We start from the raw sequence: 23,178 nt of genomic DNA, 5'->3' as shown, positions 1-23,178 counted from the left end.
TTTACTTTCAATCTTTTTTATATTCTTGCATATTGTTTGCATTTTGTAGTTTCTTGCACATTCATATTTCCTATAAATGCATAAAGATCCGCAGTCTAGTAATAAGTATTCGTACAGGAACCAATTCAAAATAAAACTTCATATATTTATTTTATTAGTAAATTTTAAGGGAAAAAATAATTGACCAACATTCCCACATATTTTTAGAGTAGAATTTGCGTAAATTAAAGTTTATTATTTTTAATGTTAACCTCTCATGTATTTCTTTTCTTATTAATTTTATTTTAAATTGCTTGCTGTAGGAATACTTCTTACACTGGCTGTATTTGTAGGAATTAATTATCTGTGTTACTGATTGTCTACTGGCAATGCTCAATTTGAAGAAACGAATAGCTTTTGTTACACTAGCTAGTATGTGGAAATTAATGTTATAACGTTTTGCTACTTTGAAAGTATGAATGCATTATTCGATTCTAATATCATTCTTCAACTTTTGTTGCAGGTACGTATAGGAGTATTCGTACAATGTCAGTAATTCTTGTTGGATAATATGTGGTAAGTGTTTCTACCATTATTATTGGAAGTGGAAGCGATTTTCACTTAAGATTGGGAGAAATTTAAGGGGAAAGTATCTGATAATAGTAATTATATATGCGGTAGAATTAAACTCTAAAAAAAAAACGGAGCTCCTTCAAAACGAGGTAACTACCTCGATTATTACATGAACCTCGACGGTTGCAAGTTCTACTTTGGATATTGTATATATTGTGGATATTCTGATGTAATTCTATAGCAATTTACAAGAGTTTTCATAAGCTTAAGATACAATTGAATATATTTAATAAAAAAAGTAGTTTCATCTTTAAATTGATAATTAGATTGCAGATTTTGCCATTGAATGTGCAAGAAACTACAAAATGCATAAAGTATGAAAGAATACACAAAAATATTGAAAGTAAATGTCGTTTTTTTCAATTTGAAGTACTTGTTTATCACTCACTAGCTCATTGATTTTTATCGATCTGGCATTCAAAATTTTTACATTAAATGGCAAAAGGCTGTTAATAACGAGGGCGATTACATAATTGATTAAAAAAAGGAATTTATTAAAAATTTGTTTGAACTTAATGTAAAATAAACTACATTATTTTCCAGTCCACCTAATATATCACTCTATCTAAAAAATAGAGTCAACATTCGTATCTCCTTTACACTTTCACCGATAAAAAAGTTATTAGCACCATGTTACGAGCTCTTCGAATCTATCCAACGATTCAACAAATACAAAAATATGAATCAGTACTTCGGCACCTCGGAGGTAAAGGACTCCAGATATTTAAGATAAGAGCTCAGAGTCAATTAGATAAAAATTCAACGTTTCGCGTAGAAAATGCAACGATTTAAATTGAAACTCCAAGACATTCTGTACAACTTCCGCTTGAAAATTCAAGTAGTCCGAGATTTAAAAGTTTCATTGGTTCCAAAGACAACGGTACGATTATTTTCCACCCTTATCACGTGTCAAATTTCTCGCAGCGTCCTAGACGCAAAACCTGTATGAGTCGTAAATAAATGGGAATATAAGCCGCCGAGTAATGAAATACAATGTTCTTTTTATTAGAGAAGCTCTACTCGCATCGAACGCTGGCAAAGAAGTGACTTTCCCGTCTTGGGAAAGTCTCTACGCTGTCTTCTGAATGAAGGCTCTTCAAGGGCCTTCGGGGTAGTTTACGACAGGGCCTGAGACCCGTCGTTGGGGTCTCTTCGCCTACGCGACGCCTTGTCTTTTATCACGCCAGTGTTTAGGCGAGCTGTGTCGGAATTCCTAACACCTGGTTAAATCTGGTCGAATTGGGCTGCTAGATCCGGAGGCCACCATTTGGTCGTATCGTTAAGTCGCATTTTCCATGATCGTTAGGCGAATATCACGAGGCACGCCACCGGGTGTTCGGGCTAGCAGCTTTTTTACGCGACCGATCGATTGTAAATTGGAGTCCTAACGAGTTCACCGCCTCTTCGTGACGCAAAAAGTGACCGGTTCGTTTCGATACGGCGCAAAGAGTCGCGGGCGTGAATATTCATAAGCGCGTTAACCTTGATCGGGACGATAATGGGACACGCGATACGCCACGAGTCTTGTGCCCCACCTTCGAGTCCTTGAAAAGGTTGCGATCGGTGGTTAAGCTTACGGATCGCTGGCCAACGCGATGACAATGATTACGAAATTACAAGCCGAGCGAAGTACGAAAGCGTGCTTTAACCGAGACGGAAACGTTATCGCTCGTCGTTTTTAGATTCCAAGGATTCTCGAGCACCTGTCGACATTTCGAATATATCGATGACACACTGGTACCTACAGCGGGTGTAGAAAGTATTCGTACACCGATCAATTTCCCAAAAAACTTTCGTGTGAAATTGTAGTTTCTTAACTTCTTCTTTTATAATCAATGATATTTTACATATTCTCGGAAGTCTGTAAGACAGATATAGTCCAAATGACATTTACTAGTTAATATAATTTGTGAAATTAACAAAAAAGATGCGAAAAGTAAGGTAAAAGTATAGAAGCAATAAGTATTTGTACGGTTCTTATGACGAACCATTTAGAGTAGAGTTTGTAACGTAAACACATTAGTTTATTACTTTGTACGAATTAGAAAACATCAAATATCCAGTAAAGTACTTTTAAAAATGGCTCTAATAGAGGAATTTAGTTAATTTAATGCTTAGAAGAGCAATAATTATAAAATTAAAAGGAAATCCCACGAAGGAAGTATTATATACTTGTAAATTAATGTAAATTTCTTTTTTTTTTTTTTTTTAACGAAGTTTTAAAAATTAAACAATTGTGCGAATACTTATTGCTTCAATATTTCTATCGATTAATTGTTTTTTTCTTGTTAATTTCGCAACTTACATAAATAACTATTTTTTTTTTTTTGGTAATCTATCTATTCTAGAGATTTCCGAGAATATGTAGAATGTCATTGTTTATAAAAAATAAGTGAATAAATTACAATTTTACACAGTTTTTTTGGAAATTGATCGGTGTACGAATACTTTCTACACCCACTGTATATTCGTTACACTCGAAACATGACTGGAAAATGTTCAAAACCAATAATTAAGACGTTTAGATTGAAAATGGTGTAGGTCGCTATTTGTAAAAATTCAAGGTGATAATAACGTTAATTACAGTTTAACGATGTCTCTTCGATTAAACAAAATTCGCAACAGTTGTGTTGAGAACTACTGGCATTTGGTTGGAGAGAAATTCTGCTAATTAACGGTACAACAAACATATTAACTTTGACGATGGCTCTTCGTTTGATCAAAATTTGCAATCGATATCTTGAAAATTACTGACATTTGCGTGCAGAGAAATTCTGCTAATTAATGGTACAACAGACGTGTTTATTTTGAAAATGACGTAAGTCGCTTTACTCAGGAAATTAATTGAGAGCCTCGGTGGAATAGTGAAAAAATTAATTCTTTTGTTTTTTTTAAGTTATGGTTAGTAGATATATTTCTACATATAAGGGAAATAATAATGCGCTTTTGTAAATGATATTATAGCTATATCTAATACAGTACGTACTATGCCTAATAATACATCACGCAGCTAAAATATTATTCGTATAATAGATTATTAAAATCAACGAATTGTGATTGATTTGTATTAGGTTGTCACAAAAGTTTCTTTCGTTTTATTAATAATTAATATATACACAATATTTTATGTTTTATGTTACATTACTAAATTGTGTACAATTCATTTCGATTCATTACTGTTACAGCATCAATGTCTAAGAAATTAGATTGTCTATTTATATAAACACTGCCACAGAAAATAATTGAATGCAACTCACGAAAGAAACTTTTGGGACAACCTAATATTTTGTCTATTTAATTGAATAGTTACTTTTTCGTTTTTTTTTTTTTACTAGGAAAGATTTCATTCTATAACAATAATTATTTTAATTTTAATTCAAAGAGTAACAATCAATAATATACAGTCGGTCGGTTGTTTTTCATTTTTTATTCGACATTTTTATCCAGATATTCGATTCCACGCGAACGCTCGTTACAAAATCGACGATTGGGCTCAAACTGTTCGAAAGTCACTTTCTCTCGCATTGGAAAAATTTGCTTACTATCGGAACGGAAAAAGAAATGGAAACCGGTGTGATTGGTACTTTAGACACTCGCTTAATCGGTACTGGAAACTATAACATCGGTATTTTTATTCCATAAAGATAGGATAATTGTTTAAATAAATGATCAAATGAAGATAAATAAATTCTTATATGTTTAATTCGACTTGTCGACTTGTATTTAAGTATGTACTAGCGAAATATACAGGGTGAGGCATTTAAAACAGACCACCTGAATAATTCGTTTAATAAAGTGGAAATAGTGTCTTTAATACAAGTTATTTCGATTATTTCGATTATTTCGATTTGTTTGATATACAGGGTAAGGCATTTAAAACAGACCACCTGAATAATTAGTGGAAAAAGTGTCTTTAGTACAAGTTATTTATTCGATTTGTTTGATATACAGGGCGAGGCATTTAAAACAGACCACCTGAATAATTTGTTTAATAAAGTGGAAAAAGTGTCTTTAATACAAATTATTTGTTCGATTTATTTAATATACAGGACGAGACATTTAAAATAGCCCACCTGAATAATTCGCTTAACAAAATGAAAAACGTGTCTTTGAAACAACTTATTTATTCGATTTGTTTGATATACAGGGCGAGACATTTATAACAGCCCATCTGAATAATTCCTGAAAAAAGTGTCTTTAATACAAGTTATTTGTTCGATCCCATTAGAAATAAGTGCAAATGGAGCCTGGGTTTAGTGTTAAAGTTCACGTTCGTTCGCCACACCAGGAGCAACGAGTTCACGCGACCTACCGGGTGTCTCTATCGTTGGGCAACCGTTCTCCAAGGGTTCCCCTACTCCGATAGCATTCGATGTCCCACGGCAAGCAGCTCGCAGCTCGCTCTCCCGCGCCTTTCTTCGCGCTGCTGCACCGCGTGTCAGTTCGAAAGCGGCCGCGGACAATAACTGACAAGCAACCGGTCAGCCAACCAGCTAGCCGTCCTGGCTGCGAAACTCGCGTTCCTTTCTTTCCTTCGCCAGTCGACTACTAGCCTTCCAGCCATGTTCCACGAGTGTGTACCGCGCGCGTCGAGCCTTCTGCCCGCGGTGATCGACAAATAAGTCGACCACGGGCTTCCCGTCTTATATATCGATCACAAATTCGTTTACCACGTGGGTGATGTGAGAAATCGTTCGTGCGAAATGGATGAAACGCGTGCGACTGATAGTGTGTTGTGATCGAGATCTGAAAATAACTGCAGTGCCTGTTTGGATAGTGTCCAGTGGAATTTAGCGATGCTCCTGTAATTAGTTTCGGGTCGAGAGTGAGTGTGTTTGTGTCCGCGCGTCGAAAGCACAGAGTAATAGGTGATAGTAATAGTCGTACCAGGTGTCGAAAAGCTTCGACTAACCTGCCCCTTCCTGCCTTCGGTGATCTATGCATCGACGCTTCGAGGTAACTACATCGGATTGAAAAAATGGCTCCATCGAGGGTGACATTGTGGAACGCAGAACGAACCGTCGGCGTCGAACGGAAGCGCTGAAAAACGACGCGGGGTATTCTCTCGATAAGCGGCCGTACCTACTCCATCCGCGCGAAACATATGTTGTCGGGGTCGCGACGCGCGTTCGGTTATCCTTGCAGTGCGAACGATAACAGGCATCGATTGTTCTTGATATTCTTTAGTGATATCTGCGGATAGACATCCGTATTTTTATTTATTTATTTATTTCAATATATACGGGCATAGCCCATTATGAAATGAATACAGTGCTGCAATTATAAACAACGACAGTTGACAGATGTCAAGACAAACAAAAATTTACAAACAAACAAACAATCATAACAAAGTTATCGCCGGTGAATAGCAGAATTGCCGATAAAAAGGTTATGTAGCCTATGTTTAGTAGAGTCGATAGAGTCAATAAACATATCGCTGTCTGAACTATAACAATTAACTGTAGCACTGGGACGGACAACAGTATCGAGGTGACAGTATCTAGACGAGGAAACATATTGATGAAATAGATACGAGGACCTAGTGGTCTTGGGAGGAATGTGAAAGGGCACAAGTCCAAGAAGAGGTGCACAATCAATTATATTAGTAAGAAGCTTCTGAATAAAAACAATTTCATGTATTGTGCGTTTGTCCCTGAGTGAGATTAGCCTGAACCTGTACATGATGGCACTGTAGTTATGATCAAGTCGAGCCATAGGAGAGGAGGTTCTATATGAGAGAAATATATTTTATTATATTTTATTCATGGAAATTGCAGGCTACGCGACAAATCGGTAGACATGTACTTTCTTCCATGGAAGTTGTATTCAAACGTTAGGCTTGTCAATAAACCAAAGGAAAGTCAGCACTTTCACTTAATACTTTGTAGTCGTATTTTGCATAGGCACGATAGTCGTTATTATTTTTAGGTAATTGATTTATTTAGGTTCGGTTGATTATTGCCTAAGAAACGCATTAAGCACTAAATTTATCGACATTCCATTTGTACTTATTTCTATTGTGATCGGATAAATGATTAGTCGTAAAGACTTTTTTTTCAATTGAATGGAAAAATATTTCACGTGATACTAAATTGAATAATGCATGTAGTAATTGTATATAATTTATACGTTGCATACATTGGGACACTGACACGGATAGTTACTCCAAGAAGTATTCGTACCCCCTATATCTATCGAAGAAATTTAGATTTGTTTTTAAATAAATGTTTCATTATAAGTGCTTACGTGAATAATTTTTACACGTGTATTATTTATAATGAAATATTTATTTGGAAACATCAAACCTATCTTTCAATTTAAATAAATTCTTTCGGTAGACATAGAGGGTACGAACCCTTACGGGACTGACTGTATGTGCACGTTTAGTTACTTCTTTTTTTAATTCAAGTTGTACGGTCGTATTTATCTACCGTTATGACCATAATTATTTTGGAGTACCGCGAGTTCAGCGGCATAAATTTTATTCAAACGACTTTATTTAACCTAGTCACGAACCTTGGACGTGTGGTACCTACATTTAGTTTTTCCTTTTAATTAAAATTATACAGTAGTATTTATGTAGCATAACAGGTAAAAAGATCGTCTTTTAATAAATTCAAAATTTCTAGTTTTGATATCAGTAGAAGACTTCGAAGATGACGAAAAATTTCGACGATAGCTGTCTGAAATAATAGTCCGAGAGCCCGCGACAGAAATGAGTGACTCATTACACAAATGAACCTGTTTTCCGAAGATGGTATGCTTCCCTAGTTCGGAAATGTTTGGTCTGGCATGAACTCAGTGGTGCAACGCTTCACTATGGCGTATTATAATAATTTGATTTTTGGCCAAAATCATTACTACTGAAATTTGTAGTGTGTATTGTTGACATACCAAATTGCATAAAAAAGTTGGTCTAGCAGATTGTAAGCGGTGCTAAATGAGTCTGGCAGTCGGAAAACCTTGTAAAACCTTGTTCGGAAAAACGAAGTAGTTTGTCGACTGATATCATTATTTCTGAAACTTTTTGTATAAACAATATGTAATGCATAGCGTTAAAAAAATTTGGTCTGGCAAACTTTGAGTGGTGTTAAATCGGTCTGGCAGCACTTTAAAAGAACGAACACACATGCGTTACCGGCGTTGAGATCTCGATAATCTAATAAAACTATCAATAAGTAATAATTATTTTTAAACATTATATACATTAGTTATGTAGAAAATATTGCTGTGATGATTTTTATTTCATACAATTATTATTATTATTTAACTTCAATAAGTCATGAAATTGCACGGCGCACATATGTGTTCGCTCTTTTAAACGGCTGTCAGACCGATTTATCACCACTCTAAGTTTGCCAGACCAAATTTTTTTAACCCTATGTATTACATATTGTTTATACAAAAAGTTTCGGGAATAATGAGTTCAGTCAAACTACTTCGTTTTTCGTATGTCAACAATACATTCTAGAAATTTCAGTAATAATGATTTCAATCAAGGATACTGTTATTTCTTACATGTTTACGACTTTCTAGCGGAGCGATGCATCGTTTGTGTGCTGCCAGCCTTGGATTATTTTTATTCTTTAGTAGAAAACAGTCAAATAGCAAGAGGATATTTGTAATGTAATTGGCCGAAATTTTATGTCGCGGGCTGTCGGACTATAAGAATATCTTTTCAATCGAATAACAAAGGTGACTGAACCATTTTTTATTGTTTTTAGCAGTACTATTTTTATATGAAAAAATAAGGTTGTAGTAGAGTGTAAATTCATTTTGTATTTTCCCTTCTTGTAATTATTATATCATCCCTAATTAAAAATAAATAAAATTTTAAAAGAAATATTTTAAAAGAAAATATTTTAAAAGAAAAAATTGTATAACGAATTCGAATATTAAGGGCAAACAATGATCAACATAGTTTTGCAAAGACACTAAAATAATGAACGATATTTAGAAATTAATCAATCCACTTGATAGTCGCTAATAACCTCAGAAGTTGACGCGACCCTAAGCAGTTATTAAAGAAAGAAAATAAAAATAATCGAAATCTATAATCTTTTTGTCTAGTTTATCGTCATGTTATGAAACACTGGCAATTACTAACAGTCATGGCGTAATTAAAAACGCAATTATGGCGCATGATTGAATAAAAACCGCAAAACTGAGATATCCTTAGGTATGCAGTATAATTTATTACGTAGATTCCAAAACGTCAGTGTTGATATAGAATATAGACATCACATTTCGTTGTAATTTAAACAAATTTTTATATTCATTTAATTATTCGTTTGGGTAAAGTTTATCACGAAACTATATCATCGCGAATTTTAAGAAAAATAAACCTACCATAAGGTTTTCCTTTCTTCGTTATAGTGCTACATTCGATTACGTTATCAAAATTTTGTCCTGAACATAATGTTCATTATTCCTTAACAAAATATTTCTTGAAGCGAGAAATAAACGTTACATTCGAGAAAAGCACCATTCCTAAACCTAGGAGACCAAATAAATAAAGAATATTCCAAGCTTCCTCAACGGGAGAAACGATAATCTAAATTTATCGACGTTGGCAGCGCAGCGACGCAGCTCTGAATCATAGTTCGATGCACCACAAAACCGCAAACCGCGTTTCGTTGCTTGAGATTTCACCTAAGAAGGCATCGAGGATACATATCCTGAAACGTGGCAGGGAATTTCGTCGAGCGCGTTGCGCTCTCGTAACGTGTGACATTTAAATGTCAGCGAAGTGCACGACGTTTGCTGTGCCTTCCAGTCTATCGCAGGATGTTAAAAAGCGTTGTACCGCTTCTTCTATGTGGGTTCCGTTGCTGAATGCACTGGTGCAAAATATTTGAACAGACAAGTCGAAAAATCTCGGATGATAGCACCTAGATCCTCGACGTTGAAGTCGCCGTTTTTCGAGACACTGTTCTAGACACTCTTTAACACTGTGGTCGCCACGTCATTCAGAAATAGATGATAGGAGTTTCATATAAAACTGTGAATTTTAACGATTAATTTTAAGAATAATAATTAAAAGATATTAATTTATAGATTTTCAGTAGCACGTGTGACTGATGAGTCCATTACATATATTTTACATTTTATATTCTATTTTATTATTCGTGTGTTAGTTTAGTACACATTATAGTTTGGAGTAGCTTTTTAAACATTCAAAACTAAAATCAATTTTAGATATGTGATTTATATTCTTCATTATAACGTTTCTCTGACCATCTTTTCACGTTCTAATGATTTATGGATTTGAGTCATATTTAAAATTCCATCGATTACTAGAATTCTTCTTCTGTGTGGGTCCCGTTGCTGAATGGACTGATGTAAAATATTTGAAGAGAAAAGGTGAAAAATCTCGCTCAAATCTCTGTCACTCAGAAATGGGTGATAGGGTTTTTCATTAAAATATATTTGTGCAGAATTTGTGAATTTGGCAAAGTTACAAAATTAAATACTATGACAAATATTAAATTGTCTAATCTTCAACGGTTTCGAAACGCAATTTTAATTTCCTAAAAATTTTCATGAGTTTTAATCTGGTAGCCAAAGGGGTAGGTGTTTTTGGTGTACTTACGAGGTCGAAAAGAACCACTCCTTCAAGAATTTTTTCCTACGATCGATTGATATATTTTATAATCAGTGTTCCTCTATTCGAAAGACATATGCTTGAAGATATAAAACAAACATTTTCATCATAAAATCTCAAAAATTCTGTGAATTACGAGCAGTCTACTAGAGCATCTCCAAAACAATATGATTGCTGTGAGCAATGTTACAAAAAAACTGGTATATAACATATTAGACGATGGATACAGCGGATATGGGTGAATAAACTAGATTAAGAATTGCTTTTTATATTTTCTAATATGCACATATTTACATATTAACTGTAATAAGTAGACTGCGGATCTTTATGCATTTATAGGAAATTCGAATGTTCAAGAACCCACAAAGTGCAAACAATATGCAAGAATATAAAAAATATTGAAAGTAAAGATCATGTTATAATATCTGCAGAATAAAATAAATTCTTATATAGGTTCAATTTTTGTAGACACGTTCGCCAAGATTTTATTTTGCATAAAGATAAAAATAAAGTCTAGTAATAAGCAATTAATTAATTTACTTGGTTGTTCGACAAAAATTCTCGCTACTGCGTCTATTTTCAAACCGTTACTGCGACGTGGCCCCTTAAGCGTTTGAAGAATAATTACCGAGTACCATAGGAGTTCAGTTACTTGTAATAAAAGCCAGATCACGGTAAAGTTGCCTCGCCTTGGTATCCCGTTGGAACCCAACACCCATCGTATCGTTTGCCTTCTGGTTCTGCCGTAGCGTTCTTCTGAAGGCCCCTGCTGACGCTATCCGCGACGTTGTTCTTGTTCTGGCCAGGAAACAAATCCCTTGCATCTGGCCGTGAGTCGGTTAAACGAACGTCCCGGACAAGACGCACCGGGATAAGTAAGGTAGTGTGCTTTCGGGCACGGTAGGTTAATTCTCCTATAGTGGCCGGGGGATATTCAGAGCATAAAATGGCCTGACGCGGCTTGCTCGCCGCACTTGGCCGAGATTCAACGCGAAAACGAGATAGAAAGAGATGAGGAAACCGCTGGAAATAATTATCTTTCGAGAGGGAGGGAGGAGGGGATCGCGGTTTTTCTTGCCTATGGTAAAAAGAAAGTGAACCTAGTCGAGGGAGGGGGAAATATTTCGGTGGAAAGTAGTCTCTCGGGTATCGAGAGAGGAAATTATCGGACTCCGATTCTGTTAAAAGCAGAAACGAATCTATCATGGAATTAATGGAGCTCTGAAGTTGGTTCAAGAACTCCTCATTTGTCGATGTTTTAGTTTAATTAATATACTCGTGGCGTGTAGGCTAGTGTTTCGTTTCGTATAATGGAATTAAAATTATTCTTATATAGTTGTGTAATTATTCGTATTTAGTACCATTAATCAAGCAGAAATCAATTAAAATCCGGCGCTAAGTATCAACCAGTAAATGCGACGAAAAATGAAATCATATAAAAAAAATTATTCTTTGCTTCGTGAGTATGGTGTATAATTTTATCGAAAGTGAAATGTGTTGTTTAATTTAGATTTTTATTTCTTTCCGTTTTGTTCAAGACAAACATTAATCACATTTAATGTGAAAATAACGAAATTATATTATGCTTGTTATTGTTACGTTATATATGTAGAATTAATACTTATTCCGAAGAAAGCGCGAAAATAGTGGGTCAAAGTGTCACGAAGAAATATAAATATAAATTAGACAGTATCTTTTGTTCTTAAAAAATGGTGTAATTCGTGTAAATAGTCTCTGTATTTTCTCTTAATTTGAATTAAGACTTAATATCTGAAAACTTATCCTTAATGATACAAGTCCATATCGAATTTCATGAAATTTGTTGAGAGTACTTCCTGCTTTTTGCAATATTTACAAACATTGTCAATACGATGACGTTTCTTACATCGATTTTACTTTCTTCTTATTCTTATGATCTACAAATGGAATCCGTCGAGCTGAAGCTGGTCCAAGTGCACGCGTACTCGACAAATTTTCAAACTTATTCTTTTCGAAAATAAAGCGTCATATGAAAAAATTTTATTCTACATTTTCGATTCAATTTTTTACGTAGACTCACCTCCTACTCGCTTGTACCAGCAGTTACAGGACACCCTGTATATTATCTTACCAAATAATTTTAATTATTTTCACAAGATAACGTGTACGTCTTAATTATATAATGTCTCTGATAACCAATGACAATATTGACGACGGTTAGCAGCACTACCGACTTGAAATATCAAAGTAAATGGTTTGCAAGCGAGTAATTCTCAAAGAAAATTCAGTATTGAGTCAAAGTGACTTGCTTGCTAGTTTACCGTTAATAGAAGAACAATAGGATGATATATACATATACTTTCACAGAGAAAAGGAAACCCGTGCTTTTCATAAATCATTTCAGACAAGGATCCTTCAAAGTAATTATCTTCAGACCCCGATAAGTCTAGATCCGCCACCGGTTGAAAGTTGTTAAAACGTGAGAAGATGCCCTGTGGCCTCGTCATGAGTTTCGTGCCCCCCTCCCCCGTCCCCCCATAACCCCACCCGCGCCTGTGAATTTTCATAGCGAAAGAAATCAAAGCAGAGGGAAGGGTCGTCCGTGGAAATGAGTGAAAGTGCTCGTTACTTAACTCTTTGCCCGCCCCGTTGAACGAAAAGCGCTCCTTCGTCGGTGGTAATTAACCGGGAAAATATTCAAGGATCCCTAGACGTGTGTCTCTTTCTCTCTCCTCCTCTTTCTCTTGACTCCTCGTATCTCTCACTCGAGCGATTTAAATAGTGTTTTAATCTCTACGAGAAGGTTTTGCATTGCAAAAACGTCCTTGCCCTGGTGCACAGTACAGAGGCGGTTCACGGCAGTCATTGACTTTCGTTTAAAGTTCCGAAGAAAAATACCCGCAGGGAGAGGGGGGAGAGGGACACCGCCGAAAAGCAATAAAGTGGACGCTTTAGAGCACGACGAGCGTAAAAGTTTCCCGTGAAATACGGCATTCTATTTTAGGGGGGAAGTTTTATTGTACCGGCGCCGCCGATGTATTCGCGTTCTTGCAATTAACCGTTTTCATCGTAAAAGGAATCAGCTTGATCGACCGCCGCTGGCTAATCGCGTACGAGGCTTTGGAACGACGCTTCTTATCGACGATATTTTCCCGGCGTGCACCTGGTTCGTCGGAAAATGATCGATGAAGATGGATGTTTACGATAATAATTTTATTAACAGGGTTGAGGGACCCTTTGAACCCATTCGCTGCCAAACAAATTGAAATAAAACGCTTCGCCTTGAGCCCCAAGATTTATTACAGATGTGTAATCTAGGTTATTATTTTGATAATAAAATGTGATATTAAATTTGGTGTTTTAAAAGGAAAATTTACGGTCTTCTTTACGCAATAATTCGTGACTCAAAAGGCTGTAAATTTATTCCTTGAGCAATTGTAATCAATTTAAATTACGAGACATCTCGTAGTTGCCAGTGAATGGGTTAAGTATGGACAAATAATATACGCAGCCACCTGGGTCCAGATTATGGCACTTTTTGCATATTCTTTTGTATGTCGTAATTAGGGACGCTAACTGTTAAAATCAACATGAGTAAAGTAATTATTTTTGATTAGGGAAATTTATTTCGGTTGCTCATAATTAGAATGAGGATTTTAGGCTTTAGAGAGGCAAACTAATGTGGCAAGTATGTGCTAGACATAGCCAAATGATATGTACACCTATAAAAAACAAAATATTAACGTCATTTTATTAATTAATAGAATATATTCTACATGTATTATGTACATTTTGTATGTTTTTCATATTAACGTACGCCATAAATGTATAAATATCCGCAGTCTAATTATCTGAGAAGGAAACTCTATTTCCATGCGCCCATAATACTTATTGGCAAGGGAAATTTATTTGATATGCTCGTAACTGTTATTGATTACAGAAGTATTCGTTTATTTGCATTGATCTACCCAATTTTAGGCTTTGTAATTTCAGAGCAACAAAATTACTATTATAGTGCTGATTTGAAGAACTGTTTCAACCGAATCTAAAATGAAAAAGTACACTGTTATGGGCGACAGAAATTCGATTATTATTTTGAATAACTGTTAAGAGCATCAAAAATAAATTCTATCCATTAGTCATTATTAGACTGCGGATATTTATCCACTTATAGGGAATTTGAATGTTCAAGAAACTTCAAAATGCACACAGTATGCAGTAATAATAAAAAGAATATTGAAAGTAAAGTTCATATCGTAATATTTGCAAGGTAAAATAAATTCCTATTTACGTTCAATTCTTTTAACTACGTTTCCTAAGATTTAATTCAATTCAATTCACTACACTTCAATCGACAGATATAAAACTTTCCTTATTACTAATGGTTATTAGCAAAGAAAACACTTTTAGACAGTTTGTAAACGTTATTAATAACCAAAACGTTTAAAAGTCAATATTTATTTAATTGTTTGTTATTATTAAGCATTCTCTTTACGCTTTATGATTGCTATCTGTTGTCCTTATTATCAAACCGGTTTAAAAAGAATATTATATAATTTAAGTGAAATTAAGACAATAATAAAGACATTACATTTCGTTCAATAAAATTGCGCATAGTTAATGGGTGTCAAAGAATCGTTGCACATTCTTAATATTGTCCTTAACTTAAACAATATGTTAATTCGTGCCCCAAAACGTGTCTAACGCAGAGTTAGAAAAAAAACACGACGAGTTTGGTCGAATCAGACGGCCAGGTGAAACGAGTTTCGTTGAAGGCGATCGGTTTATCGCGCGTATCCGCCGCCGGTTATCCGCTCGGCGCGGCTCGCTCACTTTCACTAGCATCGCGCGGAAAGAGAAAAGGAATCGGAGCTGGCCGAGTCGCGTTATATAAATTAGGCATTTCACGATTACCGTGCAACCCGTTGCCTGCAATGCTGCATCCTCCTTTCGGCCCGCGAACCGTCTGCGTCGCGTTTGTTTGTCCGCGCGCAGCCTTTAGAAAACTTCGGAGCCGGTTTCCGCAGCGTAAAAGATTGCTTTCCGCTTTTTGTCGGATTTTTCCGTAGTAGGATACCACCACCCCCTTTCGAGGACTAAATTTCAACGCGTTACTCGGTGAAAGACTGTTACTTTTCGCGTGCCATTACTCCGTGTTTCTAGGCTCGGAACTATGTATTATGCGAGATACGACTCGTTGAACAAGCGGGTTTCCATTTTTACTTCCTTATTCGCGGGAGGATCCACCGCGGAACTGATAGAGCTTTAAATTTAGGACCAACGTTTGAACGAGACCTACAAAAGATTCTTATTTTGATAGAAAGACCTGCGAGTATTAGAAATGTTATAGAAATTGATGGCCTGCAGCGCTGAAAGCAAACAGTAATTTATTTCTAACGTTTCTGCTTTTAGGTTTATGGTATATTTAATATTTGCAAATATTATGATAATGTAAATTGTGAATGTTAATGTAAATTCATATCTTTATCACAGATGAGAAACAGAAAATTAAATTAATGTATGTTTTGTTTTCTAAATGTTGTAATTCAAATGTGTATTTGATTTTCTATTTTTTGTATATATTGTATTTGTTCACATATTTGCATATTTTTGTATATTCACAGTGATCGTAGATATATAAGTATCCGCAGTCTAATAATTAGTTTCAAAATTTACAATATTCAATGAGGTCTAAAGCAAAACCATAATAAGAGGAAAATATCTTTTATTTAAAACTGTGAATTTAAATGATGTTTTTAAGAATATTGATGTAAAATTATCAGTGAAGCCCAGGCAAAATGCCTTTAGATGGCATTTAATTTTGTCATAAAAAACTATGAATTTTAATGATTAATTTTAAGAATAATAATTAAAAGATATTAAATTATAGATTAAATTATAGATTATAGTAGCATGTGTGACTGTGTACATATATTTTACATTTTATATTCTATTTTATCCTTTATGTGTTAGTTTAGTAACCATTATAGTTTCGAGTAGCTTTTTAAACATTCAAAACTAAAACCAGTTCTACATATGTAATTTAAATTTTCATTACAAGGTTTCTCTAACCATCTTTTCACGTTCTAATAATTCTTGGATTTGAGTCATATTTAAAATTCCACCGATTACTAAAATTGAAGTGTATAGGCGTATGTCTGTTGGTATTATAAGAAACGAAGTTTAGCTAAAATGAAGTTTCATTAAAAAAGTACTTCAGTAAATACAATACCTCTAAATATGAAAATTGTAGCAGAATTCACAGTCCATCTCCTCTTTCTAAAAACTTATGAAATATTCCCATTGGTCAACAAAAATGCTTCTTTCACCACTGGTCGATTAAGTGTCGATTTCAGTTGAGTGGTTTCTAGCTATGATAAAAATATTTCTTGAAAATTTGTTCGATTTCACCTTGCTTAAACATACACGTTACAGATTAAAACAAGTCTCGTCGCTCGAACCTGTTTGTCGCTATATTATGCCTCCGCAATATTGTTGCTAATCAAGATAATAATCTAAAGTGGTTCGCGCTGCACGTTTCCTAGGAACTCATTCCATTTAGTAAAAAAGGTAAAATGTCGATAAAGTGCAGGAACGAAACGCATGCGGATTATCTCCTGCAGTCCTCCTCCTCCCAGTCTCCTAAGAACCTCCGTTGCAAAAAGTGCTCTCGATTATCGACGAACGACGATTACAGTCGTAAACGCGCTTCGTTAATTCCAGGAACGGCGGTCGCTAATAACGAGCTTGTACGCATCGATTAAGCGACTCGCGTAATTGTCGTAGTGCGCTAAAGCAATACTGGGAATTCTCGGAGCTCGCACCACATGTTGTCTTGCTGCAAGAAGGTGGCCTTTAACGACATTTCATAGATTGCGTTAGTTTTAAAAAAATTATTGTTGAATTCTTTGACAATTTTAACAATTTTGAAAGTCTGGAAAGTCTGACATTTTTAAACGAATTATTTCATAGATGTTATTTATATCGAAAGTAGATAGATAGTTATAAAAGTTAGGAAACATCGAGAATTGTTGTTATAAAACGAGTACGTAATGTATACATATACAAATATATTTGGAAACGTACGAGATTGAGGTCCGTGAAGGTTGAATTGTTAAATTTGTTAGATTGTTGAATTAAACTTGTATACGCTGCGTACTTGATTTATTTTAAAAAATCTGGATGTTCCCTTGCTTTGCTATAAATAATGCTCGTGTAAATATTTATTTAGAAAAGTCACAGTATATGAAATTATTATGCAAGTTACAAGTTTGTATGTACCTCTCAGGATATAGAGTATTTGTGTAAATATTAACAAACCAAACACCGGGACACTCTTTTTTTCATCTCCAGAATAAGAAAGAAAAATTGTCGTCGAAATCCCAGGGTGGGTCGTCTGAATTTCCGCTTGTTAGTAATATAACGTAAAACATGAAATATCGTGTACGTATTACTTACTGATGAAGCGAAAGAAATTTTCGGGACAATCTAATATCTGCATACCAGAATGTTTCAATAACTACTTCGTTCCTTAACTTTTGCTTAATGAATGTATTTCCGCGTCCAGACGCGCCCCGTGCGCGAGTTTTCTATATGTACGAGCTACATTTCCCGCGCCAGGAAACGTTCTAATGACACGGGCGGAAAAAAGGAAATGCAAACGCGACGGTAACGGTACGCGTGGATTTACACGGCGGGCGATATACGCGTGGCGGACGATAAAAAGAATATCGGTCACTGACTTTCGCTCGAGCCCTGCTTCAGCCAGGCTTGGTGCACGAATGGGATCGTTCGCCGATCTATCCGTACCTATCCAGTCTAATTACTATTTGAGTCGATTCTTCGCCGTCGAGTACGCCGACTCTTTTTCTGTCGCGAGCTGCCCGATGAAACAGCGAATCACTTTTCATTTGCGAAGACCAGTGCCGGATCTAGACACGTGGAAACCCGAAGGTAATTACTCTCGGGCCCCCTTATCCTTTACGGAATGATTAATGAAAGCCGAATGTTATTAACACTGGAATTATCTAGACAATCAATGTTTGCCTTATGTATTTCTAAGTTTTAAAAAGAGTCAATCGTTACATATATTGTAAATTATAACTCAATTCTTGAATGTGGTTCTTAAGGAATTATTTATACATTTGTTAATTGATTTGTTTTCTCCTTCTTCAATTTCAAAGGTATAATAGTGTAAGTAATAGAATTGTGTTGATCATCGGTAGTTCTAGTGTAAACACTAACATTACCGAATTTGACGTAGGTATACTTGCACGTCACTCCAACGTTTTCTCATATTCACACTTCTAAATGTGACAAAGACCATAATCTCTCGTTACTTCACGACAACTGGTTCTCTTTTCTAAGACTTGTCTCGCTGTTAGTTTGAACGTTCTTTAACTCTTCGTTCCTCTATCAGTCTTCCTCATAGTTTCCTACTTTTGAAGAACACAAATAAAATTACATTCTATGGTGTTCTATTTAAATATCAGTTTATGTCCTTAAAATAATAGTTAAGCTAAAGTATTACCAATGTTTAGACTTGTCCTACCAACTTGTTTATAGTTAACATACCAATTATACTATTAGATATTAATAATATTGTATATATTGTATCCGTATGTATAAATACTATCCAAAATAACGTGACAAACTTATCCTAGCAATTTATTAATCGTTTATATACTAATTATACTATTACATATTAATAATATTGTATATATTGTATCCGTATGTATAAATACTATCCAAAATAGCAAGACTGAGGCAACTAACTAACACCAGCGTCGTATGAAACAAATTGAACGGAGAAACGACGATAAATTTAGCCACAAATCAAAACTTAAGCGAACGAAAATTATCCATAACCTGACTAGAAAGCAGTACGCGCACGGCATCTTCTTGCACGACGTCCGCGAGACATTGCATGTATTAGATTGATAGAAATGCCAGAGTAGCGAATAACCGAAGTCAACGATGGAACATCCAGGACTGATAGCACTTTCATAAATTGAACGTCGGTACTTTACCCTGTTAATTTTAGGTCCTGTCTGTTCTATACATATACAGGGCGTGGATGAATATCATGTACAATCGAGCACGAGGTGATTTCTTATGAAAACGTAAGAAGAGAAGAGTGAATAAAATTTGATCATGGGCTAAAAGATAGATTTTATGAACTATTTCTATTAATTACCAAATTTCTGAAACTGATGGCCTCGATTTTGCAAGCATAGCTGTGCCCGTCTAATTGTTATGATTTTTCAAGCTCACAAATGAATTATGAATCATTCGGTGAACTATACCTCAGCTATAACTGCATACGCACAGAGTGCATTTTCGAATACTATTTTCTCGAAAGAAACAATTTAAAATGATAAAGTTGTCTTCTTTTTCTTTCTGATTTTTTGTGTATAATCACCTCGTGCTTATACATGTCATTCGACCACGTCTTGTATACAATCCAGAGCATGATAGCTACCCAAATTGGTATGTAGACAAATATGAGTTCGACATGCATGTTCCGGAGTTATAAATAACCAACAGTGTCTTGCATACAATGCAAACGACACCGTTCGAAAGAATGCCCGAGTTTCGCCCTGGGAGTAGATTCCAGCGTTTCCTTCGCTGTTAGAAAGGCGTATCGCTGGCCACGACAGCGCGCGTGCAGGTGTGCGCGTCGACTCACCTGTTCAAGGTGGCCATGTGTAGGAGAACGATTAAGGGGATTACGCGTGGTAGCCGCGTTTTCGCGACCGGAAATACGCGGCACAAGCTCTCGCTGGCTCCGTTGGGAATTTTTCTATTTCTTCTTTTTTTTTCCCCCTCCTCAACCAGTTTTTCTCGACGTTGGTCCGTCCAATCGCGAAAGCACTTCTTTCTTCTCAAGGAGAGAACAGCGTGCCGACGGTGCGTCGGATTCGAGCGATTTTCCATTGTGCGGCGAAACGCGTCGCTTAACGTCTCCTATGAGTCGCTTAGAAAATAGAGCAATTTTCAACCAAGCCTAGAAATCTTTTCCCGCAGGTTTCCACCGCGTTCGTGGTAGGCTGGTGTTTTCCACGGTTACTAAGGGAAATTTCGTGGCTTGATCGATAATCGCGATTGGTAGCTTTTTCGAAGATTGGACGGTGGCTAACTTGAAAAGGGAAGATGGGAACTCGGGATTTGATGATATAAACCGTCCGCCATAAATGCGTAAAATACAAAGTCTACTCGTAATAATTAACTGCAGACTGCGGATATTTCTGCATTTATGGTAGATGGAAATATGGGGGAATCTATTAGAATATGCACAAATACAAAAATATATTAAACATTAAGAATGACATACATGTTATAGCGTTTGGAAGATTCGTCATACTTTTATTTAAGTTTTGATTATTTTTCTGCATCTGTGAAAATATGAATTTGCATAAACATCCGTAGTCTAATTATTATCTGAGAAGGAAATAATATTTCGATGTGCTCATAATACTTATTGACAAGGGATATTAATGAGGGAGTCAATTATGGTGTTAGTGAATAGCATTTTTTTAAATATCAAATACGTCTACTTCTATTTTTCTGATTTGATATGTATTTCTTGAGATATCCTCAATTTTCAACAATTTTTAAATGAGCTCGATATCAATGTTATCAATAGACTGCGGATCTTTATGCATTTACAGAAAATTTGAACGCGCAAGAAATTACAAAATGCAAACAATATGCAAGAATATAAAAAAGATTGAAAGTAAAGTTCATGTTATAATATTTGCAGAACAAAATAAATTCCTATTTAGGTTCAATTTTTGTAGGCACGTTCGCGAAGATTTTATTTTGCCTAAAGATCCGCAGTCTAGTTATCGATATTTAAATGTAAAGATACGTAATTAATTTCTACACGTAATATTTATAACTCTGGTCTAAGTAGAAATATTTACTCACCATTTCATTCCATTAAATTTGTAATAATGCAACACACGTATTGCTTCGACATTTTAATTTGACTACATTTTACTATACTCTTTTGGAATGTGTGACTGAGAGAAGATTAAAAGTTAATATTTTTTCTTAACAATTAACTAATAATAAATTCATTTTAGAAAGGTACAAGATTAATTTCTACACCTAACACAAGCACAGGGTATGCTAGATAAAAGCATGTAATAAACGCATTTTTCGGTATTTCAAGAATCGTTTCGCGTTTCGCGTTGGACTAAACGCGAACACGTTTTCTCTTTTCTTAGGAACCCGACGAGAGGGATTCCTTTCCCGATTGGAAGCCCGCGCCGTAAAAAGGCAGCGTTTCCAAGGGGTACGACCGATCCCACGGCGCGTCGTATCCTAATAAAGCCACGCTTTCGTATCCGCCTACGCGTCACGATTAACAATTAATGGTCGCCTAACGAATGCCAAGCCGGCCAGGAAAGCGCGTGCATCACACGGACCGCACGTGCAGCCAGTCGAGACCCAATTATTCCGAGTAACGGACGACCTAGGAACGTGCGACATGCGACAGGCACGCAGCATTTTAAAAGAAATCGTGACCATTCTCGAAACAAGCCTTTCGTTACAGCTCGATAACGCGTCCTTCGTATCGACGTCTTCGTCGAGCATTGCACCGCGAGTTTTATGCGGCATTCCCAATCCCACTGGCGTTTGAGGGTCATTCACGCTCATATTAGATTCAAGACTCGCGAAAGGTGACGACCCAAGCGAGGAGTACAAGGCAAAAACTACCATTGCGACTCCTAATCGAAATTGAGATTTTAACGTCGCGTGTTGGAGCTCGGAGAATGCCTATCAGATTTTATAATTGAAGGGAAAAATCAGCGTAATGTAGATAAATCGAGGAGTAGGGAATTCTGGATTCGGAGAAAAAGGTTAATGTTATGGTTTCTGGTCAATGGAATAATGATTAAAATCCAGGTAATTGATTTTCCTTTTCTATTTTTTTTTTGTTTTTTTTTCGAATGAGTTGCAGTTACCTATTTCTTTCGTTAGAAAAATGATGAACCCAGTTTTGCAGCAGTGGAAATACAGAGGAGAAAGAGGATTTTAAATATTTTGAAAATTTATACAAAATATAATTATAACACGATTCTATGCAATTCATTCAAAGGAAACTAGAGATACTGCAATTCATTGGAAGGAAAGTAGAGAACGAAAACAAAAGGTTGAGAAATGGGATCCAAATGGTCTCTGAAATAAATTATTTATTATTCGATGGCCAAGAAAATGTTGTCATTTAATGGTGTCTATCTTCATTATTCAGGCAAGTTATTATAAATATAACAAGTTGATTATGCCAAATGCTTAAATATTATCAAAATACTTAAAGTTAAGATTTTTTAAAAAGTAGAATTAATCGATTTTGTGCAGTGAACGGCTCAATTACCTTTTAAACCACAAAGCCCACATAGTACTTCTCGAATTCACTAGGCTTTTTTTCATTCCTTATCGTGGTCTCCCAAGAATCGGATCGACGAGTTGTTTTCCTCAATTTCGCCGCATGATTAATTCAAAGCAAATCGCGCGGTTATCCCCGCCTTCGAGCACGCTACGCATTCTCCGTGCACGTGTCTCTCTCCCGCGGTCCCACGTTTTCACTGTTCACGACAAAGGCCAGATTTCGCGACGGTGACCGAAAACGAGAGTTCCTTCTCACCTGTGGCTTCGAACCAGCGAAACAATGTGAAAGTAATTAGCCTCCGAAGATTCTTGTCGAACGCTTCTCGCCTACTCGCGGCCGCTGTCAGACCGACCAAACAAAGAAGTTCAAAGTCGTTTTATGCCTAGTATCTATTGCCTCAAGGGCCGTGTATTCACTATTGTCGCTTTGTATTTAAAGGAATGTTTTGGTTTGGAACGACTGAAACATAGTGGACTCTTTTAGCATTTCTTTTATTGAAATGGTATGGAATATTAAAGCCAGACTTTTACATAACATTTGGTAATGCTAAAATTACTTATTTGTATTTTTTTCATTGGGATTTGTT

At 35.8% G+C, this 23,178-nt stretch overlaps 1 protein-coding gene across 3 annotated transcripts in view; it reads left to right on the top strand.

Moving 5' to 3' along the window:
- The window catches only part of LOC128876311 (serine/threonine-protein kinase 25), a 250,957-nt gene that overhangs the window by 141,421 nt on the left and 86,358 nt on the right, over positions 1-23,178 (top strand). Inside the window, exon 1 of one of the 3 annotated variants that reach the window (XM_054122564.1) lies at positions 5,034-5,568. The exons of the other annotated variants lie outside the window; for them this stretch is intronic. The gene's annotated coding sequence lies outside the window, so the exon portion shown is untranslated. Of the gene's footprint in view, positions 1-5,033; positions 5,569-23,178 lie in introns of those variants that run through there. 3 annotated transcript variants of the gene reach the window in all.

The sequence above is a fragment of the Hylaeus volcanicus genome, chromosome 5, assembly GCF_026283585.1.
Source record: "Hylaeus volcanicus isolate JK05 chromosome 5, UHH_iyHylVolc1.0_haploid, whole genome shotgun sequence".
Classification (NCBI taxonomy): domain Eukaryota; kingdom Metazoa; phylum Arthropoda; class Insecta; order Hymenoptera; family Colletidae; genus Hylaeus; species Hylaeus volcanicus.
This window is presented reverse-complemented; position numbering and strand designations above follow the sequence as displayed.